The sequence below is a fragment of the Octopus bimaculoides genome, chromosome 11, assembly GCF_046866305.1.
Source record: "Octopus bimaculoides isolate indiv1 chromosome 11, ASM4686630v1, whole genome shotgun sequence".
Taxonomy (NCBI): Eukaryota; Metazoa; Mollusca; class Cephalopoda; order Octopoda; family Octopodidae; genus Octopus; species Octopus bimaculoides.
In genome coordinates this window covers 72,291,785-72,299,284 of record NC_142938.1, presented here as the reverse complement: position 1 = coordinate 72,299,284, position 7,500 = coordinate 72,291,785, and the positions used below count along the sequence as shown (strand labels likewise).

General features: G+C 36.1%; 1 long non-coding RNA gene across 4 annotated transcripts in view; it reads left to right on the top strand.

Moving 5' to 3' along the window:
- LOC149133398 (uncharacterized) overlaps window positions 1-7,500 on the top strand; it is a 56,981-nt gene that overhangs the window by 5,649 nt on the left and 43,832 nt on the right. The window contains exon 1 of one of the 4 annotated variants that reach the window (XR_016243720.1): window positions 2,134-2,357. The exons of the other annotated variants lie outside the window; for them this stretch is intronic. This is a non-coding gene — a long non-coding RNA (uncharacterized LOC149133398). Of the gene's footprint in view, window positions 1-2,133; window positions 2,358-7,500 lie in introns of those variants that run through there. 4 annotated transcript variants of the gene reach the window in all.

Here is a 7,500-nt window from a genome sequence, read left to right as displayed (position 1 = left end):
ATATATATATATATATATATATATATATATGCAGGTACATACATATGTATTGTGCGTATATTTATATATATACATATGTATGTATGCATGTAAGCATACTAGTGCTAACATGCAGTTTTTTAGATAGGCCCCTGTTACATATTCAAGGCCTACACAAAGAGGGGTTGTATGTTTAGCACGACGTATGCATTTCCACAACAAATATTTCACATAGACTTAGATTTTGAGCTTTATGAAATTATTTCTTTTAATCTCGTCTTAGAGCCAAATTAAATAATGTAGAAAACGAAGTCAAAATCATTAACAACGAAGATGCTTAATATTTTTTGTCTCGTATGTAATTCAATTTGCTATACATTAGAACAGCTTAAAATTTACTCAATGTATTTCCAGCGAGGGGACCAGTCAATTGTAGTATTCTGTACATTTAGAAGAAGAGATATAAAGATTATATGAATAGGTAAACGCTAAGGAGGACACGATAGAAAAGGAGTTTCTTATTTGAAAAGACGGTAGGCTTACATCATAACATCTGGAGAGGCAAATCTATATAATCTGGCAAAAGATATGTCGTGCTGGACAAACGGCCCTATTAAAAATGTCCAATTAAAAATGGAAATATATAGCGGACTTGCGATAGTTATGAGCATTAACAACTACGGGGAAACTTAAATAATCTAGAAGCCCGAATTGGCTGAACTGATCGGATGGAATTACATGCCTGGAATTACTAATGGTAAGTTCTAGAAATCATTGGCAGGGCAATGGTGTGGAGGAGCATTTCGGATGAAGCCTAGGCGTAAGGAGTTACCGCCAGGTAATGCTGACTCAGATAAGACCAGCCTGAGGATGCCGTCCTGCAAACACTAATGCAGTGTTTGAGTATTGCTGAGTTGTGGAGATATGTCCCTGACGTGCTGTCACGTGCGCGGCAATTCTGTTTCATGATATATTGAATGGGAACGAGCTTTTTTCTTTATTAGAACTGAGCAAGAATTTTCCTTCTATCTCATCGCTACGGCGAAATAGCTTGTAACGTAGACGTTATTGAAAGAATTGAGGGTTCATAATTTCCACTTCAACCAAACCCTCTTCGACGTTTTCAAGTTGCAATTGGAAAGAAAAATGAGGATGTACAGAAAAGTGCTTTTCTGAAGTAGCATTATCAAAATGAGGGTAACTACAACGAAAAAATGGTTGGCTGTGATGAAATTACTCCAAAAATGCTACTGTGAACAGGAGAACGATAAGAGTGGGAATGCATTTGCCCTTGGTGATTTTAGGGTGATCTTAGCTGTTAGGCTTCCTTGTACTGCTCTATGAGGAGGTCTATGTATTGTGGGTATTTTTTTTTTTTTTTAATCTTGTCTGCACACAATTATCCCCGCAAGATTTTAGGTAAATCCCCACACAGATATATAATCATCATCTGATACTTCTTATCTCATACTATTATGGGGGGAAAAAAAAAAAAAATCATCATCATCCTCCTCCTCCTCCTCCTCCTCCTCCTCATCATCATCATCATAATCATCATCATCATCATCATCATCATCATCACCGTCGTCGTCGTCCTCGTCATCATACCCATCATTCTCAGTAGTAGTAGTAGTAGTAGTAGTAGTAGTAGTAGTAGTAGTAGTAGTAGTAGTAGTAGTAGTAGTAGCGGCAGTAGTAGTAGCGGCAGCAGTACCAGCAGCAGCAGCACCAGCAGCACTTAACAGATTACGGCTGTTACGTACACTTGCTCGTATTCCTGTCTGCATGAGAAAGGAGGACGTGAATTTATTTGTAATATTTCATTCTCAAAATAGTAAAGTACACACACGCACTCACGTGCGTGCATGCGAGCATGTGTGTGTCTGTGTGTGTTAGTCCGTATGTATACGCGTGTGTTTGTGCACGTATTTGCATACTTATTTAGTTAAGATATGAATGAATCAATTTCCAACAAAAACAATGTAGTCCAACTGAAGAAATGTAGCATGTAAAATAAATAAATAAATAAATAAATAAATAAACTGATATGAATAAGTTAAAATAAATAAATAAATATCGTACTTTAAACCGTTTGGGTTGTAAATAACTAATGCAAGTTTCTCATAACTTACTCATTAGAGTTCCCATCAGCAACCGAAGTGCAGCTTAGGCATTGCATAATGTAGATAGTTACGATGGAGATATTTTTCTAGTAAATACAGGGAGAATTAATCATTGCTATGATGCACCAGTTGATATTCTTCGCATGCGTATGTGTTATGAGCATGCGCAAAAGGAGACGCATTATTGATATCTCATCGAACGAATAGCTTGAACGATTCAGGAGGAAAGCACGGAAAGTTAAAGCAATACCACAGGTAAGTATGCATTATCACACCTGTATAAAACTTCATTGCTGAAACACAGAACATAGACTGATACCAGAATATCTGAAAGTACATAGGAATATATTCTTTTATTCTTTTAATTGTTTCAGTTCATTTGACTGCGGCCGTGCTGGAGCACCGCATATATGTATATATATATATATATATAGAGAGAGAGAGAGAGAGAAGGGGGGACAAACAAGGACAGACAAAGGTATTAAGTCGATTACATCGACACCAGTGCGTAACTGGTGCTTAATTTATCGACCCCGAAAGGATAAAAGGCAAAGTCGATCTCGGCGGAATTTGAACTCAGAACGTAACGGCAGACGAAATACCACTAAGCATTTTGCCCGGCATGCTAACGTTTCTGCCAGCTCGCCGCCTGGCAAAATAAACATTCTCATGCCTAAAAATTAATAAATCAATTAATAAAAATAGAGTACAATACGGCACTGTATAACACATTAATTAAAATATACTAAAAGAAAATACGTAGTGTACCGTAGATGAGATGTCGAAAAATCGCACATACTGTATGGAAAACGAAACTCGGGAGACGAATGTGTGGTGTTGTTTTGCATTTATGATAAAATAAATATATGTAAATTTTAAAGATAATAATAAAAAATCTACAGTAGAGTACTGCTTCTACTTCGGGGATTTTCCCCTATCGCAGGGGTTTTTGGAATGTAATATCCGCGACAGCCGAGGGATTACTGTGTGGGCAAATATAATTTTATGGACATATGCACGTGCATGCGTGAATGTATGAACACATTTATATTACTGTGTGCATATGAAGATATAATTGTATATATATGTTTGACAGAGCATGTGAGTATGTGCAGGTATGTAGCGTGTGCTTGAAACACAGGATATCTTAGTTCTTCTACAGAGAGTTTCTAACGAAGACAAGCTGTAGAATTTGTTGCGCATTGAAAAATATGGCAAGAAATGAGAACAGAAAATATTTAGCAGAATTTCAGCACGTAACAAAGCATTATGGGAAATATTTCACTCTCACTACATCTCGACGAAATCTGGAATCTCATGCACTTTAACATGAATATAGAGATAGAAATGATATAAGTATGCCTGGTGCGCCTGACATATACTGTAATGTTAGGTACGTTACATTCTACCACAAGGAAAAGAAACGCATACTATATACGCCATTATGTATATATAGACATACATGTATGTCAGTATAAAAGTATACATGCATTTATATACATATAAAACACATACAATCCCCTCCCCATACATATATATATATATATATATATATATATATATATATATATATATATATATATATATATATATATATATATATATATGAGTCATCTCAATATGTGCCGTCAATCCCGACCCCTTTTTTCTTCTCTATCCGTTTTTTTCCCCTCTCCACTTTTTCCCTCTTGTCTCTTTCCGTCGAAGAGCGTAGGCTCGAAACGTCAAAGACTTTTCCATTTTTCCCTCATCTGCTTGTGACTTTTCTTTTCTGTACATCTTAATCATACATACATACATACATACATACATACATACATATAGCTGAAATTTATAGAAAAACAAAAGACGAAGACAGGTGTATAATCAACAAGCAGGTGTATTAGTTTATATACTTATAAATGTTCTATAATGCAGACAGCCTTGGTTTTTTTTTTAATCTCATTACGAAAACTAAATTTTTATATTCACACGCTGATATATGACCTACGTTGGACCCCTTATTCGCATAATCACCGAACCTGGAGCTTAACTATGGTCTATCCATAGCACTTACTCAGCATTACCTGAAACCTCTGAGTCTAATTAACACCACAATCGCTCATAACCATATATATTTATATATATATATATATATATATATATATATATATATATATATATATATATATATATATATATATCGCATATAAGCTCAAATACTGTCGCGGTTGAGTTTGCTCGATAAATAAAATACAAATACAATACCTTTTGTTAATTCACCTTTAATTATTTTCCCTGTCGTTTGTACTCAGTATAAATTTGATCTATCAATATAAATATCTATATATTTATTCTTAAATATTCATCGTCTAAAGTATTCAGACTTTTATTTCCCGCTTTTTCTAAATCAATCCCAAGCTGTTACATTCATTTTTTTTAATCCGCATAATTGTCTCCATATCTGCTCACCTTGGTTCCTCTTATAGCTATCTTTACCTCGAGGAAATCGTCCCTCGTAAAGACATCGGAGTTCGAATCATTTGATCGCTACCAAGTGTTTTCTATACTGATACCATCTGGATCTCTCTCACACACACACACACACACACACACACACACACACACACACACACACACACACACATATAGATATATAAATACAGGCGAGCTTCTTTTAGTTTCCGCTTGTCAAAAGCACTGACATACCTTGGTTATCCCGGGGCTACAGTCGAAGGCATTAGCACAATGCGTCACACAATTGCACTGAACACTGGACCATGCAGTCGGGAAGCAAACTGCTTTCCACAAAGCAACGCCAGCGCCGTTTGTGAAAATCAAAATAATCCTTACTTGACCAGTGCGGAGATCGCAGTTGTTCTGTTATATAGGCAGTCCAGCATCACGGATACTATACGGGGTAGAAACCCCCTTTATCATTGATTGAATAGATTAAGGTTAAAGCTATGCCACCACGTCCGAGCCAAGGTATCCATTAAACTTACTAGCTAATGTGGTAATTTTATTAAGGAACGGGGTTATGGGTTAATGAAAATTTAGTTACTACGCCTAGAAGGAGGAATGATATTACGAAGGTTTCCATGGCAAAATTGTGTGGAATTTGTAGTTAAAAACGTATATTTATATGATTTTAATATGTCTGTCTTTTAGTTATTTCTGTCACTATATCTAGATATATCTATGCTTGCGTCTATATTATTTAGGAATAAAGAAGGATGTTGTTTTGACTATACAGGAAGTTTGCAGCATTTTTTTGGCGCACACACGTGATCAGTCTATGAGGAAAAGTTATGAGAAGCATATGTATGAGAAAATTAGGGAACAAAGCGAAGCAAAATAGTTTGAAATTTTCTTATTTGGGTGAAGAAAACATGGCAAAGGCAGACAAGAAATGTATTATACCCTTTGTTTGTTTCTCTGTGTTTCTTTCTTTATTTCTTTTCTCTTTTGTTTCATTCTTTCTTTCTTCCTTTCTTAGAGACATCGGATATATTTCAAGATTGCAGGGTTTTACAGCAAGGCGATACTTTCACGTAACATTTTTATACATATGTTTTGTTTCTTTCTAATGCAATCTCTCCGACAGGGAATGCTGGGAGTAGACTTATATGCTACAAACTAGAACACGCAACTTGGAATGACATATACATTCGCGTGGTGTGCGGGTGTGCATGTGTGTGTGTGTGTGTGCGCGTGTGTGTATGTGTGTGTATGTATATATATATATATATATATATATATATATATATATACACTTTCACACATACTCACATACCACCACACATATACGCATATATGATGAGAGAGACGAGACCGTCCTAGGAAAATAATCGACTTGACATGTGAGGCGACTGCTACATAAGGGGAAGATAAATATATCTGTCAGTCACAGCGTCACAATAACGATTGTTATGCTTGAGCAGTCACTAAGAGACGTGTGGCTCAAATCCTAGATGACAGTTCATCGTTATTCTTAAGAAGAAGACAAAATTCCTCGCAGAAATATCTGTGTCACCGGACACAAGTTTTAATATAGATATCGTAAATTAGTTATTAAATTAATGAAATTGGTTAATTAGTGTGAGAGTAGCAACTTAATGCCTCTCCAGGACGGACATTATAAAAATAACCATTAATTTCTCGTTAAAGAACATGCTCTCTTTATACAAAATAAAAAAGAATATTGAAATTGCGTTTTACTTGACGCGGCTGGTTTCAATGCTATGGTTTCAATGCTTTCGATCGAATATTTACTTTTCGTTTCGTTATTAGTTCCTGGTTAGCTCAGTGTTTACCTGGGCTAATAGCAATAAAAAGTTAGTAAGGAAGTAATATACCCGGGAAAACTAATCCACGTTTTGGCTGGGATATGATACTAACGAAACATTTTGATGCATTCATTTTGAGCTGAAGTTTCCACTCCATGGAAATTTATGCATCAGAATTTCTAGAAACAACATTGAGAGCGCTAGCAAGTGACAGCCTTATTTCCTAGTCATTTTTCAAATTCACATTGTCTGAGGCAGATGTGGAGTTTTATCTACGTTATCATGTCGAAATTTAATTACAGATAACTTACAAAAGCCTTTTTTTTTCTCATTAGGTAGTGTTGGTCCTGAATTTTTCTCTCAAATAATTGTCTACTTTTTAATTAGCTTTATATTTGTTTGATCAAGAAGGATAGATCAGATCCAAATAAATTATTCTTAATGAGGTGCTAAGAACTTTATACTTTCGGAAATAGTGTCAACTACATATCTCTTTTACTCTTTTACTTGTTTCGGCCCAAGGCTACAGTAGAAGACACTTGCCCAAGATGCTACGCAGTGGAACCGAACCCGGAACCACGTGGTTCGTAAGCAAGCTACTTACCGTTCAACATGATATACTTGGGTGGTATATTCATTCTGTCACCCGGTCGAATAGAACCATGTTGCACTTTGTGTGGAATCAATGGAGTCCAGTGTGCATTCTAGCCAGGTAACTGGCTTTAGGATATTCTCCTCCCTTCATCCACCAGTAACAGGAAGGGAGGAGAATGTTCTAAAATGTTAAGATTACCAAGGAAAGCCTATCGACTGTGCGGATATTGCACTTGAGAACGTATTGAACCAAAAGAAGAAAGCACAAGTTTCCCTGTCCGATCCTCTCTTTATCTGCCCAACTAATACAACCCTCTAAATTAGTCATTTTTAAATAGATCTTGAAAGGATGAAGACAGTTGATTCCAGTGGGATTTGAAACCATATCGCAGTGAGTCAGAACTTACCTCCATACTATACGATTAAAGACAAAGAGTTACACAGTTGCCCTACTTAAACCCCGTTCTTCACACTTGGACGTCATTTACGGGGATCCTTCTATTGCAAGTATTGCGGTTAGACATTCAGGTCTGAGA